The sequence below is a fragment of the Triticum urartu genome, chromosome 2A (genome assembly GCF_056163025.1).
Source record: "Triticum urartu cultivar PI428250 chromosome 2A, HENAU_Tu73, whole genome shotgun sequence".
NCBI lineage: Eukaryota > Viridiplantae > Streptophyta > Magnoliopsida > Poales > Poaceae > Triticum > Triticum urartu.
Window position 1 is genome coordinate 98,882,691 of NC_141874.1, and position 16,784 is coordinate 98,899,474.

Genomic DNA, 16,784 nt, shown 5'->3' on the forward strand with positions numbered 1-16,784 from the left:
GCAATCAGACTATGATCAGCAGCTTTGCTCAGCATTTTAATAAGAACGTCCACTACTAAATTAAACAAAAGCGGGGAGATGGGGTTACCTTGCCTAAGGCCTTTACCAGCAAGCAAAAAATCACTTTCACAGTTATTTAACTTGACCCCAACAGACCCCCCATGAGTAAGTTGCTGGATCCAACTCTCCTCTATGAAAGGCTTGGAAAAGATCTAAGAGATTATTTTTCACCAAGTCCCAAAAATGCTGGTAAAATAATAAGGGAATCCCATGAGGACCAGGAGCCCCATCAGGATAAGAGCTAAAAATGGCTTCCTTCACCTCTGTCTCTGAAAAAGGGGCTTTTAGCAGCTCATTTTCAGTAGGAGAGACTTTTTCAGAAGCGGAGAAAAAATTGTTTTGTAGAGAGAAACCCAGAATGGTTTTCTTTCTTAAACAGGTCTTTGTAGAAGTCACTAGCCACTTTCAGCATCTTATCTACCTCAGTAACAGGGCCATTAGGGCCATCAAGGGAGTGAATGAGGGTTTTCCTCCTCCTCTGGTTAGCTACTGCATGGAAGTAAGCAGTACTTCTATCACCCTCCTTAATGTTCATATCTCTAGACCTTTGTTTGGCTTTGATTTCTTCTTGAAGCCAAATTTTCTTGAGCTCTCCATGGACAAAGTTTAATCTATTAGTCTCAGCCTCAGAGAGGTCAGTGGTTTCTGCCTTAATATCTAGAGAATCAAACTCAAGGAGGAGAAGCCTTTTGTATCTTCTAAGACTAGCTTCCTCATTGGAGTTCCACCCTTTGGTAGTTCTTCTAAATCTCCTGATTTTGATCTGCCAATTTTCTAGGGGGCAGCTGCTCCCAGTAGGCTCATTCTAGATTTTCCTCACTAGCTATAGTAAAATCTTATCTAAGCAACCACCACTTTTCAAATTTAAAACTATTGCTCTTTGGAGTTTGGTTAAGACCAGAGTCCCAGAGCAAAGGAGTGTGGTCACTACCACATCTGGGCAGAGCTCTACAACTAGAAAGGAGAAAAAACTATCTAATTCTGTGTCATAGAAAATTCTGTCAATGATGGACATAATCCTGGAGCAGCACTTCCAACATATCTAGCAGAACTGTGGGTTTTCCTTCTGACAGGGCAATTCTCAACTTTATGGGTAACCATTTTGCAGATAAAACAACTCTTGGGCTTGACACATTTATCCAAATGATGCCCTGGTTCCCCACAGTTGTAGCAGATCAGCTCAGAGTATGCCATAAGGCCCGAAGCAGGGGCAGGAGCAGTTTTCTAGATGTCCTATCTCTTCTTTTGCTGATTCTTGCCTTGAGATTTCCCACTGATCTGAGAGTCAGAACCACCAGCAGATTGATCTTGGGCAATTACAGGAGCCTGCTCAGATTGTGCCCCCATTTGGGGCGGAGGTGGGCCGTACCACTGCCCAACCGGTGCTCCCCCCATTGTGATAGGGGAAATTCATCGGAGTTCCTGGTTCCTTCTCATCCTCCAACCAGATGTTGTCTCTCAGGAAGCAGAAATAACCACCAGACAGCTCAATTGAAGCAGATTGCAAGCCTAATTTCAATCTTCTGCAGGTTTGGGGGATAGGTAAGGTAGGGGATCCACCTGCTCCGACTCTGGTGGCGTGCTGGTGGGCAGGAGTCCAGTCAAGCATTCCCATCTCACAACACGGCGTGGATCTCCTGAATTCACTTCTCATTTCGCCCATCGAACGAACACAATCAGCGGCTCACTGGGGTGGGGCATCCTGTGCTTCTCCGAGAAATCTCCTTCGAAGTAGATCCGCAGGGCTAGATTCAGCAGCTCCCAATCCACATGATCCTTGCACATCCGAGCATACCTGCGCGAGTGAGAGAACGGATTCGGTCCCTCCTTGGCTTCCTCCCTCGCAGCTTCCTCCTCTGCTTCCCTTCATTCGCGCGTGCACTGGGTCCAGGAGAGAGCGTCGTCATGGATCCGCATCGCCCGCTCCCTCCATCTCCTCCCTCGAGTCTCCCGCAGCACCACCGGCGCGACGGTGTCGAGCGGCTGGAGCATCCGCGGGAAGGCTTTGTAGACATGTGGGAGATGCATCTTGTACATCTGCCTGTCTTCCAGCCATTCCCCCGTGGATATGGCCGGCGACTCCATGGGGCACGCGAGCGGACTTGCTGAGGGGGGCAGGCGCGCCCGGAGTCAGGAGGCGGGGGGGGGGGGGGGGGTGGCGGCGAGATCTATGGCAGCGGCGAGGGTGGAGGTAGTGGCGGGGGCAGCGGTGAGGGTGGAGGTGGTGGCGGGGGCGAAGGGGATCGCGAGAGCGGTCATCTATTTGCCAATTATGTGAACTAAACAGTCAGCATATAAAATAATTTAAATATATACAATATAGTTAGAAGGGAAACATAAGTTGGACCTGGCGTTCCTATTCTTATATAAAAATAGAACAGACCTTTGCGTTTTCTTCAAAAAAATACATAAATTGGGCTGCCAAAAATAAAACCTCGGATGGGAGGTCCATAGGCCGGTCGATACATGACGGCCCTAAGAAAATACAAACAGGCCTATGGACCTCCCATCCGAGGATGTGGGCTGCGTATGTTAAAAATGAAAGCCTAGACGAGGCAGCCCAAAACCACGTACAACACTTACCAAAACTTCGTCCCTCGTTTTCTCTGTGTTTCACACACTCGACATTGTGTGTGCATTTTGACTGTGCATCATATGAAGATGTGCTATGCATGAATGTTGATCAGCATGATATTAACTGGCTGGCAGTTCCATTTTCGACCATGAATAAAACTTCCAACATGATGTTAACCCTGTTTGAAAAGGCCGTGTTAATATAAATGCTCTGCCTCTGAAAGTTGCAGTTTCTTATCTGAAATTGAACTTGCAGTTTCTTATCTGAAACTGAAACTTGTAGTTTCTTCTCTGAGAATCACGTTGTCTGCACTTTTATACTCCTATGAAACTACATTTTTTAAGTGCTAAAAATAGATATCTAGAATTCATAAAATACTTCATATGCTCAATACTACAAATCTGAAATTCAAAAGACATTCATATCTGAAAGTACTCTCAAAATACACAACACAAAACACAATTCACAACCTGCAAATACTGACAACCCTAAGCTCCTCCTGACAATTCACGACCTACCCGACTATTGGGCTGGGGGGAAGCCCCTTCCTATTCCTCGGCGGCAGACAGCCTCCCCATGAGACGATGTGAATGGCGAGGGAGACGATGGCGGGGAAGCGTCGTCGGGCCAACTGCTTTTCTCCTCTTGCAGTTGGGTTCGGTCGACGAAGACTCCACCGGCTCGCTCTGGCAGGACACCCTCACAAACGACACCCTGTAGATGCTCGATCCTTCAATCTCTGGTGGATGCTCCATCTGGGATCGATACTCCCACCACCGCTCCCTCACGATCGGATTCGGTGAATCTGTTTGCTCCATGGCCCAGAGGAGCAGCTCTATGTACTCCGGCGCGACTCCCTCCGGGAGTATCGCCGCCTTTTCGCTCTGTTGCAGATATTTGGCCATGGATGTCGCCATCGTCGCTAGTTGGTCCTTGTTGTCAAACCAAGACTGTATCTCCGACATCCTAGCTAGCTTCACAAGGTTGCCGTCTGCGATCCTCACGTATCGGTTGTACTCCTCCATCGATCTACTTCTCCACATCACCTTCACTCGCCGGCGGTGGTTTTTGAATGGAAGAGGAGAGGAGCAGCGCTGGTTTTGGATTAGAACGGGAGAGCAGCGACGCTGGTTTTGGACTGGAACAGGAGAGGAGGGGCGGTGGTTTTGAAATGGAAGAGGAGAGGAGCGGCGCTGCATTTAGATTGGAACAGGAGAGGAGCGGCGGTGGTTTAAGAGGAGAAGAGCGGAAGAGCGGCGCTGGTCTTGGAAGTATTTTTTTGTTGTTTCACGTATTTTGGGTCAAAGTTTGACCACATACTGTATTTGACAAGCAAAATGTGAATGCATGTCACCAAATTGATTTTGATTTTGATCCAGTCAGAGTGCGCCGGCCCTCTCGTCCAATCCTAAATTGCTGCCGCCCGCTCCTCTCCCTCTTCTCCATTGCAAAACCACCTCCTCTCCTCTCCATCATCTCCATTCCAAAACCACCGTCTCACCTCTCCCTCTTCTCTATTGCAAGACCACCATCTCTCCTCCGTTTTCTAGACGCTTTGCTCCATGGCGCGGGCGCAATCCATGGATACAAAATTAGTATACTGTATACTATTTAAAAGTCGAGGGCGGGCTTTTCCTGCGTGGTAGGCGGCGGGGCAGTTCCGCCTAATCGGTTCGACAGAGACGCGAGAAGATGAGGGAGTAGGCTGCTGCAAACGTAGGGCTGTGTGATTTGACAGCGAGTTACTGCTGGACAGGTAGGGCCCCGTGATTTGACTTGCCATTATCATTTTAACTGCAGTGCTATGACCGGCGTGAGTCTCCTAGATTCCTGACCACCTCCATACAGGTGCCTCTCCCAATGCTCCACCATGTAGTAGAGGCTGGGTCTTGCATGAGAGCCCACTTCTCCACTTTTTCCTTGCCTCTCTTTCCTCCACATATGCAAAATGCCATGTAAAGTGCACTATTGTACTTACTTTTACTTGCTCCTACAGGTGCTTAAGCTTGCCACATAAGCATAAAGTCTGATGTGGCAAGTTAATCAAGAAGAGAGAGACTAGTTTGGTGACCCAAGGAAGAAATGGTGCTAAGCGCGTGTACCTAGGTGAAAAGACAATTTTGAGTCTATAGCTAATTAAATGAAGCAAACTTAGCAACACCATTTCATTGGAAGAGGTCACTCCTTGGCAAATGCAATAAATACACACGCTTAGCACCGTTTCTTCCTTGAGTACGAAGAAAGAGATAGAGAGGAGTAAAAAAATACACTTATAGCCAACCTTGTTGTAGTATGAGTGACTAAGTGATGACTATGTATGACATGCCAACATCAGATAGCCTAACGCACCGTGTTAAATCTCCAAGGGCGCGACCGCGCGAGCGATGCGACGGTCGTGGTAGGCGCGACCATGATACGGGCTGCTGGCAACCCTTGGATCTGAGATCAAACGGTCGCATGCTAAGTCGCTGAAAATTTGCAGAATAACCCTCCAGGATAGGATATTCACCCATAGGTCTAGAATCACGCCATGCAACCATTCGATCTCAGATCCAAGGGCTCTCAGAAGCCCGTATCATGGGAGAATGGAAAGCCACTACCCTGCCGTTCGCACGCTGGAAGTTCGCTCCTACTCGTCCCCGCACGTCCTTCAATACTATGGCGGCTCGCTCCTAGTCGTCCCGTCCATTCACATTACGACAGTTCCACTAATCCTAACCCTCCTCCCAAATCCATGGCGTCCCAAATCTCCACGATCGGCGGTGAGTACAAGGTTAGAACCATCACCGGCAATGAGTTCGACGTCATCTACACCCGTTCTTCCGCGACGGTGAAAGGATGCCTTTCTCGCTTCAGACGCATGTTCGAAGACTCAGATGATGAGTGGGTCGCTGGGCTAGATGTTGAGTACACCACAGTCCTGGGAGGAGAGAAGGATCTAAAGGACGAAGAGAGGAAGAATCCCGCCGTGATGCAAGTTTGCGTGCATGACTTATGCTTGGTCTACCACATATGCCATGCCGACGTTGAGTGCCAGGATTTTAAGGACTTCCTCGAGAGCAACCTAGTCAAATTCGTTACTGTAGACTTTGGTAACGACAAAGAAGTCCTGCATCGGATAGGCCTCGTTGTAGGCAACACCTTTGACCTCTAGAAGAATCGGCTGGTGTCCTCTCGTCAGCCTTCAATGCTGACCCTGGCAGGATCCATGGTTCACCCTTCGTACAGTAAACTGGAGAAACCTCATTACACGTTTCATCGTAATGCATGGCAGCAGAATGTACTAGATATAGACCACATCCACTACGCTGCAATGGATGACTACCTTTGCTTCAATATCTATAAGGGTTGGATGAAGAGCAACAGCCAAGTGTGCGGTTCAAGCAAAGAAGTATGGGCCAAGAGGAACAGGGACAAGGACGAAGTCGAGGACGTGGACGAGGACTCCGAGTAAGGTGGCAGTGTCGTTGCTCATGGTGGTTCTAATGCAGTGTCTACCAGAATAGTTGCAAAGTTTAATTTCAGGTGTGCTTAATTTAATTTGAGGGGTGTGTTGTGCTGAGCCCCCAGCAGAACTATGTTATGTTTCTTCTCGTTACTTTAACTCTTCAGTACCTACATACTAGTATTTCTTACATTTCATCTTTTAGTTGGTATAGTACTACCACTCGTTTCTTCACATTATATAAGTACAATATATATGGCCAACATCATATAGCCAGTAGTTTAGTTGTCAAAGAATTTCAGGGTGCTTAGTTTTGTGAAAGAATTCCAGGATGCTTAAAGGGTGCTTGGATCCAAGGGAGTTATTTTAATCTGACTAAAAATAGTCTCTTTAAGAGGCTAATGTTCCAAGCACCCCTGACTAAAGAGGGGCTAAAACTAGTCTTGAGAATAAATTTTTTTAGTCATGGGTACCCCTACTAAAATGTGGATTAGTCCTCTCTCTACTCATTTAACTCCTCTCCTTTAACATAGGCGAGTTCTGGATTGGAGGGTTTGGAGGATAATAAATGCTCATTAACTTGATTTTAGCCTTTTTAGTATTTGGATCCAAGCATGGGTGAGGCTAGCATGTTTTAGTCCCACTACTTTTAGTCATGGGACTAAAGCGTATCCAAGCACCCTCTTAGTTTTATTTGAGGGGTGGGTTGTGCTGGACACCATTATTGTGACTAGCCTTTTTAATAGTACTATATGCATAATTTGGCGACGAGCGCTCTCTATATGTACCACCTTTTTTAATTTCAAGTTTTGCTCCATGGCGCAGTCCATTGATACTACTGCTGTACAAAAGTATACATTTTTTTAAAAGGCTAGAGGGCGGGGCAGTCTAGCTTGGTCGGTTTCACGAGAGGCGAGGACCTTTGTGATTTGACGGCTCATTACTGCTGGAACGCGGGGCCTTGTGATTTGACTGCTCGTATAAATGCGCCGACAACCTGATCGAGGAGGAGCAAAGAACCATGCGGTATACTCAAGTTTTCCACTAGAGTAGTACTGCGACGGAGGAGCACGAAACACGGCAGCCGAGTGCCATATGGTGATAAAAATGATCTAATTTGCTAGTAATCTCATTGTTAGCATTGTTCTATTCATTCCCTCAAAAAAACATTGTTCTATTCATGCCTCGCAGAGAACGTGACACGTGCGGCGGAACACCCGAAGCAAAAGATGAAACACAGGAGCAAAAGAAGAAGGAAGATTATCACCTGAAATGATCTAATTCGCCGTGGAGTCGTAACTGCTTCTTCATCGCCTCCACGATCTCCATCTCCTTGCGCGTCTCCTCCGCCATCTTCATCATTGTGTCCATGACGCGGCATTTCTCGACACGAGCCTTCATCATCTGTTCCACGACCATATTACATACCTTGATAGCAGCCGGGTGCTCGATGCGGAGCTTCGCCAACTCTTCCTTCTGTTCCATGGCGAGGGCCCGCAACATCTTCATCGAGGAACTACTATTCTCATGCAGCTTCTTCCAGCCGGCGTTCTTCTCCTTCAACAGGTCGATCTCGTGGCAGAGCTTCGCATTGTCCTCCCGAAGTCGCAGGATTTCGCCGGTCACCTTCTTCTCCAAGGCAATGCTCTTCTTCAGCAGCATCACCAAGCCGGCGGTCAACTCCCCCTGCTGATTGAACTCAGCGGGCATGTCATCGAGGCTCTCCTTCAGCAACTCCATCAAGCCTTGGATGAACTCCTTCTGCTTATTGAGCTGATCGGGCATGCCGTCGAGGGATAACGACTCCAGCTTCGTCGGCTCAGCATGTTCGCCTCTGCGGCTAGGGCGCTCCTGGGAGCCATCGCCTGCCCGTGAGAGATCTTTCGAGGTCTCTGCATGGCGGCGAGCCCTCTCTTTTTTTCCACAGCCTTGGTTGCCGCTCCCTTGTTACGAGTAGTTCTCGACCTAGAGCTCTGCTCACCGGCCATGGCAACGACGGACGAAGAAGAAGCACTTATGAGGAGGAAAGGTAGAGTGATTTTCGATTAGGTAGTTCCCCCTTTTATAACCTAAGTACTAGCACTAGTACTAATACCTGCATAGTGGGAACATGTTCAGGTTTGGTACGTACTACTAGTAGGTGTGAGCAGGCTTTCGAATGTGATGGGAACAAGGTAAAGAATAATTGATGGTTTTGGTTTCGAGGCCCGAAACGGCTCCCGATGAGTTTACGGAACATAAATTTCAAGTACTACTACACTGCTCAAATGCGTAAATATTATGTTACTGTCAAAAATTGGCACAAAATACGAAGGAGACCAATGGAAGTACTACTAGCAACCCACGATTTAACTACTCACATGCGCGCAGTGGAGTAATAATGTCTTCCTTCCGCCCTCACGTCCACTCAATTTGCCTGCGCTGTATTAATTGACCATCAATGAAGTGAACGACTTTACACGCGTCAAATTATCACATGGGGTGGATCTTGGTACGAACTTGCGTCCGCCCGTGTACCCGCGTGTGCGTGCGAGGAATGAGTGCGTGCATGGCGTGCGTGCACATCTTCGCTTCGTGCATGTACCGCCAGTATGGCTCAGGGAGGACGAGTACATTCTTCTGGAACTAGCAGCACGTCACTGTGATCAATCCACGCAAGGAGGTCGCGACAACGCCTACCCATGTGCCACGTGGCTTCATGAACTGTAAGAGAGACACTGTGTAGCGTGCCATTGGTATTCTAATTTACGTGTTTTGCACATACTTGAAGTACTAGTAAGGTACACGTGCATTGCACGCATCAGATTTTGCAACCAAATTATGAATAAATATCACACTATAGCATGTAAGCTCTAAGTCATATATGCCTGATGTAGCCCTTCGTTTAATTCTTATAGTTCATCTCATTCAAAATCAATTAGTTTTTATAAAAAATCTAAGAACGCGGGAATAGGAAAAACATGGGATTATATTGGAATGTCGTCTTGAATCCTACAGGATTGTACGAGTGTTTGATTATGCATAGAAAAAACACAGAATTCCTTCAAAGAGGTTTGAGTGGATGGGATGTTTCCTATGAAATCTAGTGCAAATGAATCATATGGAAAAATTCCTATGGTTTACAATCCTACGAATCAAACAACCAAGATAGGAAAAATTCCTAATGATTAGAATCCTCCAAAATTCCTTTGAGAATCCTTTGAATCAAAGAAGCCCTTAATCTATTTTGTGATTCATGGAATTGTGCGTTGTAAAGCATAAAGTAACAACAAATAATGGCAATTCAACTAGAAAAAAGTTTGGGCAGTTATGATACGGAAGATTCTAGAACAAAAGAGAACCACTGTTGTTTTGAGGTTTATGCATTATGCTTAAGTTCAACCATGGAGTTTGCTAGATTGTACATGTGGCAAAATCCGGTGGGGGCTAGAAGATGGTGCGAGGGGCCGAGTGGAGGGAGACTATGAAGGAATGCACAAGTGCGAGATCGATATTTAGAGAGAGGGCGAACACGTGCGCTGATGCTCGCAGTGGCGGAGCCATGAAAAATAAATGAGCTAGGGGGGCAAGCATTGCTAATCCTTTACGAGGAAGGTCAATTCATGAACTTAAACCATTTTTAGCAGCAATTGTCTAATGATCACATTCATATTAGCCTTGATATATAGTGATGTTAGGGGGGGGGGCAGGGCCCTTACTGCCCCCTGTCTTCGCCATTGTGCACGCGTCTGAGAGATGAAGCGGAAGGCATGGATGATGAGAGGGGGGCATTGGATACATAATTAATGTGGGTGTATTAGCTATATATGTTATTCCTATATAGAGAGGTATAGATTGATCGATGTGGACGTGGGAAAGAGGGTGAGACCTCACTGGATATATCGATTGATCGGTTTGTGTGGAAAACTATGAAAGACCTAGCTATATACACACATATATAGAGGAACATCGATCGTTGCGCATGCACGCGTGAGAGATAAAGAATGCCCGATATGATGGAGAGGGGGATGTGTGTTGGTGTGTGCATTCATGGGAGACCGACCTGAAGAAAAAGATTGCATGCGTGCGATGGATAATGCCGACTGGTAGTGTGTGTGCATGCATGCATGAGAGAAGGTTAGTGGTACAATTATAAAGAGAAGACTACCGTGTGGGTGTAAAAGAATAGCTGAATATGTGAGGTCACAATCAATGTAAAGTTGAATTCAAATATTTGAATAAGAGATCCTGATGTTTGAAACCCATGCATGCATGAATATAACAGAGATCTGCGCGGTGTGGTTTGGAAACGAGCATGTTGTAATGTATACACATTGAACAAGGTCAGACTGATTTGAATTTGAGATATCGATGGTAGACATCATTTGGCCACGTCGCATCCGTGCATGGACACACTATTCTAATTGGAGATGATGGGCGGCTTTTGCATCACATGTCTATATCTATACCCCTATATATATTATATTTTATATATTTTTTATATTGTGTGCGGGTAACTTTAACTTTGAAAGATGGTCGTTGGATGAGGCGAATCCGATGGTTCAAAGATGGCAAATTTGAGCACCACTGGCCGTTGGATATCATCTAGATTCCACCAGATTTCGCCACATGTATAATCTAGAAGACTCCATGGTTGAACTTAAGCATAATGCACAAACATCAAAACACAAGAACTTCTTATTTGTTCTAGAATCTTTCGTATCAGAATTGCCCAAATGTTTTTCTACATGATTTGCCATTATTTGTTTTTACTTTATGTCTTACGACGCACAATTCCATGAATCTTAAAATAGATTAGCTTTCTTATAAAAACTAGATGATTTTGAATGAAATGAACTATAAGAATTAAACGAACATCTACATCATGCATATATGACTCAAATCTTGCATGCTATAATGTGGTATTTATTCATAATTTGGTTGCCAAATCTCATGCGTGCAATGCACGTGTACCTTACTCTAGTCTAAATGGTGTTTGTGTGTGTGTTGTGCATGTTGAGGTGCAAATTGTTTTTTTTGGGTACACGTTAAGCTTGTTCTTCCGAAATTTCAAGCCGCGCCTTGTTATGCCGAAAATTCAAGCTAGCGTCTCTGTCTATCGTGCTGGGAAACTCCCGCCTCTTCAATCCACGCCTTGTTAGCCCGAAATATTTAAGATATATCTTTGTCTCGTTGTGCTCCGACAACTCCCTCCATCTCAATCCGCGCCTTGCTATTCCGAAATTACAACGCGCACGAAAACTCCCACCTCCTGTGAAATCTCGACACGCGAAATGCCCGTGGTACCCCTGAACCGAAAGAACCGCCTCAAATCGGTGGGGGTACTTTCGTAACTTACCCCACATTTTGGACAAGCGCATCTCTAAGCCATGGTTCCCCATTGCCATCCCATCCACCCACACATTCGTACACCGAGGCCGTGAAAACCCGCGACTAAACCCCACACCCTGCTCCGTCCACCACCCAGCCGAAGCCTCTTACCCGATGACATCGTCCACAGCAACACCTCGACGTCCCTCATCCACCGTACCGGATGAGGATCCTTGTCGATCTCATCGTCCCGCCGGTTCCGCCACCCCGTCCTCCACCTCCAAGGAGCTACCCCGACGTTCCCCTCGTCTTTCGCGCCACCTCCATTCCCACATCGCCGTCTTCACCTACACCACCGGAAGAGCATCATCATCACCGTTTCCTCGGATGAAGCTGCGGCCTAATTGGCGCCACCAAAGAGGTTGTACACTAATCGCCGCATTTTCTTCTTGATTCGATCTCACGGTGCTGTCGTCGCTCGGTCCCGAGCCGACACGGCGCGGCTCCATCCACGGCAGCGTCGCCGGCCACTTCCTCCACGGCGTCGCTCCCTCGGCAGCAACATCCACATCAGTAGGACCTGCTGCTGCTTTAGCTCTCGCTCGTGCTGCTGCTCTGCTCTTGCTCTCGGTCCCCTGCCTGGTCTGCTCCTGCTATTGCTCTTGCTCGCGCTGCTGCTCTCGCTCTTGCTTGCGATGCTGCTCCGATTTAGCTACACTTCACTCCGATGCCGCCGGGGTGAAGGAAGAACCAGCCGCAACGGGGAGGGGGGCTCGCCAGAGAGGTACTCCACTATCTATATTAGGGTTCAGGATGGGGGCGGTGGTCGCCGGTGGTGGCGGGGCGTTGGCGGGGCGGTGGCATGGGGATCACCGGAGAAAAAGCTCGGCACGGGGGGGGGGGGCTAGAGGGATGGCCGGGGCGGCGGCGGACCGGCGGTGGGAGTGTTTTCGGGGCGGGCGGGGTGGCACACCGCCGGTCGTGGGCGACGGGGGGCTGCTGTTTGGCCGACTCAGGGGGGTGGAGGTTGAAGATGAACCGCAGGCCCTTGATTTCGTATCCAATGGCTGTAAAATCGACTGACCAGAGATGAGAAAGTCAGTCAACCGACGTGTAGCCTCACCTTGCTAGTGCGTTCAGTTTCGACAGCAAAATTCAGTTTCGACAGCAAAATTCAGTTTTGACTGTTGAGTTCAATTTCGACAGTTAAGTTCAGTTTCGACAGTTAAATTCAGTTTCGACAGTTAAGTTCAGAGATGAGCGGCTGATGTATTTTATATCTAGCACTTTGTGTTTATGTATTTTACGTCATGTATTGGAGATGCTTTTAGAATTCCACTCAGGTTAACGTTGTTCGTTGTCTCTCTTGTCCTACTTCAGCCTCGGCGTCGTACAACTCACCGGAGCTGCTCCAACGACGAAACCCTCCATCACAGCGGAGTAGTACCTCGGGCTCCATCTCCAGACGCCTAAGATCTTCTTCCCCTCGTCCGACAGCCAAGTCAGCCGGAGCATCCTCACCGGCCAACCCAATCATGCTGAGATCGACATGGCTTCGCCAAAGAGGTTTTACACTTGTTGCATCTCTTTTTTACTCTACATGTTATATATATTGTCCACTGAGCACTCGTAGTAATGAGAAATACGATTATTTTATCCTACTATATGACAAGCAGTGAGGTACCAGGCAACTTAGCTATCCATGATGGACTCTCTTGAACGCCATCATTATTTATCTCTGCGCGTTTGAGCTGTGCATTTGTCGATGGGCCTGGGAGTTGAGCTAGTATGGTAGTGGCCTGGGTCCAAAGTAATAGAAGTAGCACAAAAACATTTTTTAGTGTAGGATTTTCCTTGCTCAAGCCTGCCTACTAGAATTGCCAGTGCTTGAAAGGAAAAGTGAATGAAAAACATCGGAATTGGAAAGTTTCCTATGGTACTACTTTTCATGAATTTGGTGAAAAGGAATGGAGCAAAGGAAAACTGTAGGATTTGTTCCTTTAGTGTCTCCTTGAAAGAAAAACCGTAGGAATTCTAATTTCCACTTCTCCTCCTTTTCATATTCCTATTCATCAAGCACAATACTAAGAGATAGTAGCATAATAGCATTATAACCGTACATTTTCTTGTGGTTTAACTTAATCTCACCATGCTTTTTTGCATCCTGTGATCTTCTAATTGTTGTGAATCAAACACCCAGATTGGCAGAAATCCCGTGTTTTTAAATTCTCTATTTTGCACGTGCATTCCTATCCTATTCCTGTCTATTTCCTATCCCTGCATTGTTAGAATCCTCAAATTCAAACAAGCCCTTACTCAATTACTTCTGTTACAGATATGTGTCAAAGAAAACCTTGTGTGGTTTGTCCTGCTCCTGTGGTGCTGTGTTCCACCCCAGCTCAGTTGCTCCAACGACGGAAGGGTTCACCACAACAGGGATCCGCTCTCCAGACTGTCTTTCACCGCCTCAGATCTTCTTCCCCGTCGCTGACAGCCACGGCAACTGCATTACCATCATCAACTGAGCAGATGACCTTGAGGACTACACGGGTCCGCAAGAGAGGTTACACTCTTCCGTGTCTGCTTACGTTATGCGTCGCTTAATATGATGACATGCTACATTATCGTCGTGTTCACCTATTAGACTCCGAGTCAGGTCCAAACTAATGTTGAAACTTGAGTTTTTAAATGGTTGTGGGGTACATATTGGGGCAGCAATCAGTACTATCTGTCTACTATCTGGTTAATCTCCGGTGTCTACTATGAGTTTCATGTTGGGTGCAAACAAACATTAAAGGAGCCATCATCTGTATTTTTTAACTAAAGCTATTATCTGCCTGCTATCATTGGTTTTGGGTCTATCCACAATTTGCTACCATCACTCTGGATTTGTGCATGCACTCCTTACATAATCTCACTATGTTTTATTCCTATGCATGCCAGTTATTGTACACAATGGAACTGATCATGTAGAGCAAAAGAGACGAGCCTTGTGTGGCAATAAAATTTCATGCAGACGTCATTCCATGGTGGGCGCAAAGGCAGCCCCCCTCCACTCATTTCGGATCGTAATCAAGAGGAAGATAACTGTTATGAGGGGGATTCAGAAGGAGAAGACCACTCCTATTTACCCCATGAGGTGTTCGCTCTAACTTGGCATGCTGATGTTGGCAATATCATGCATATGGTGCCTTGCATTGCTTACTGTATACATTAAAGATGTCATCTGCTTAGTTTAGACATGCTTTGTGTCAATGCCATCTGTTTAGTTTCTTTATCGTATATGTGAATCATGCAATGCCATCTTGTCTAGCCAGGCATCATATATGTGAATTTTGCAATGCCACCCTAGTTAGCCAGTCATCTTATATGTGAATTATATCATGCCATCATTTTTTATTACGTGTTAAATTTGTCAACAATTTTAGTACATTCAATTACTCTTCCTGTGCATCAGCCATTTGGCACGGTCATGGAAAAATCTGGAGTGGAAACAAGGTCTTCAGAGCAGACAATGCTATCTGACGAAGCGTATGTCTTGCTGGTTACCGATAGCTCCTCAGAGGAGGATTCAGACACAGATGACCAGTCATATTCCCCCCCGAGGTGCATGCCCTAACTTGGCAGGGTTATGTTGTTCATATCGTGCGTATGATATCTTGCATTGCTATGTCATTTGGTTAGTTTAGACATGCTTTGTGTGAATGCCACCTGTTTAGTGTCTAATTACCATATATGTGAATTATGCAATGCCATCTTGTTGCAACACATTATATATGTGAATTATGCAATGTTATCTTGTTGCAAGGCATTATGTATGTGAATTATGCAATGCCATGCTGTTTAGGCAAGCGTCATATATGTGAATTATATCATGCCGTCCTTTTTTTGTATTTCTCATTGCTTTTGTCGACAATGTTTGTATATTCAACTGCTCTTCCTGTGCATCAGCCATTTGAATTGGTGATGGAGAAATCTGGAGTGAAAACAAGGTCTTCAGAGCAGACAATGCTACTTGCTGAAGCAGATATTTTGCTGGTTACAGATAGCTCTTCATAGGAGGATTCAGAGGCAGATGACCAGTCCTATTATCCCCCTGAGGTGTATGCTCAAACTTGGCAGGGTTATATTACTCATATAATGCATATGTTGTATTGCAATGCTTAGTTTTTACATCATATACACAATATTGAATGCCATCTCCTTAGTTGACACATCATATATGCGATTGCCCTCTGCTCACTTCCTTAGTATATAAATCATATATTTGAATTATGTCATGCCATGATGTTTACATAGACAGCATGTATCTGAATTATGGCATGCCAACCCATTTTCTAAAGACATAATATAGTTATATCATCTCATCCTGTTTACATAGTCATCATATTTAAATTATGTCATTCTATCCATGAATTATATCATGCCATCATGTTTCCATCGACGGCATGTTTGTGATTTATGGCATGCCAACCACTTTAATAGACACATCGTATAGTTATATCATGTCATCCTGTTTACATAGTCATCATATTTTGAAGTATGTCATTCTATCCTGTTTAGTTAGCCATCATACATGTGAAATTGTGTCATGCTATCGTGTTTAATAAGCCATCATATATGTGAAATTATGTCCTGCTATTCTGTTTGCTTAGACAACATAAATGTGAATTATTTCATGCCCTGTTTTCTTCCCTACTATCCATTGCACCTGTCTATCTTACAATGTCTGTACATTCAATTACTTTTCTTGTTTATCAGCCATTTCAATTGGAGGGAGTGATGGCAGTATCTGTGGGAGCAAAAACACGGTCTTCAGAAAAGATCGTGCTACCTGTTGATGCAGATAGAACCACGGTTGTACTTGCCCAAGAACAAGCCCCACCACACATAACCCACACTCATGCAGATTGTACCCCTACCCAGTTGGACAGAGAACCAGCTACACCCCTTCTAACCCCAACCCCAGCAGATAGACACCTAGTTCCCGTTGACACAACACCGTCTCCACCACAAAGCACCCAAACACGAGCAGTTAGTAAGGCAACTGCAGTGCCCAAATCACGAGGACCACCACTCCAAACCCGAAGTCAACACTTAAAGCAGCAGAAGAATTGTTCTCAGGTCAGGTTCCGTAGCTATGGTTCATACTACTTTGCTCTTGCATCACTGTATTTACTGATACCAACTAATTTCAAATTTGAAGGATGCAATTGAAACTCCAATGGCGCAACCGGTATGTTTTAAACCTGTTTCTTCAACGTGTTTGGCTGTTTGCTGTTGTAACTTGCTCTATGTTGATTTCAGTTTCAATTGAATAAACAGTTATGTTCTCATGCCATGCACATTACAAGTGTTGTTATTGCTGTGTAGTTTCCCACACTTATATTTTGT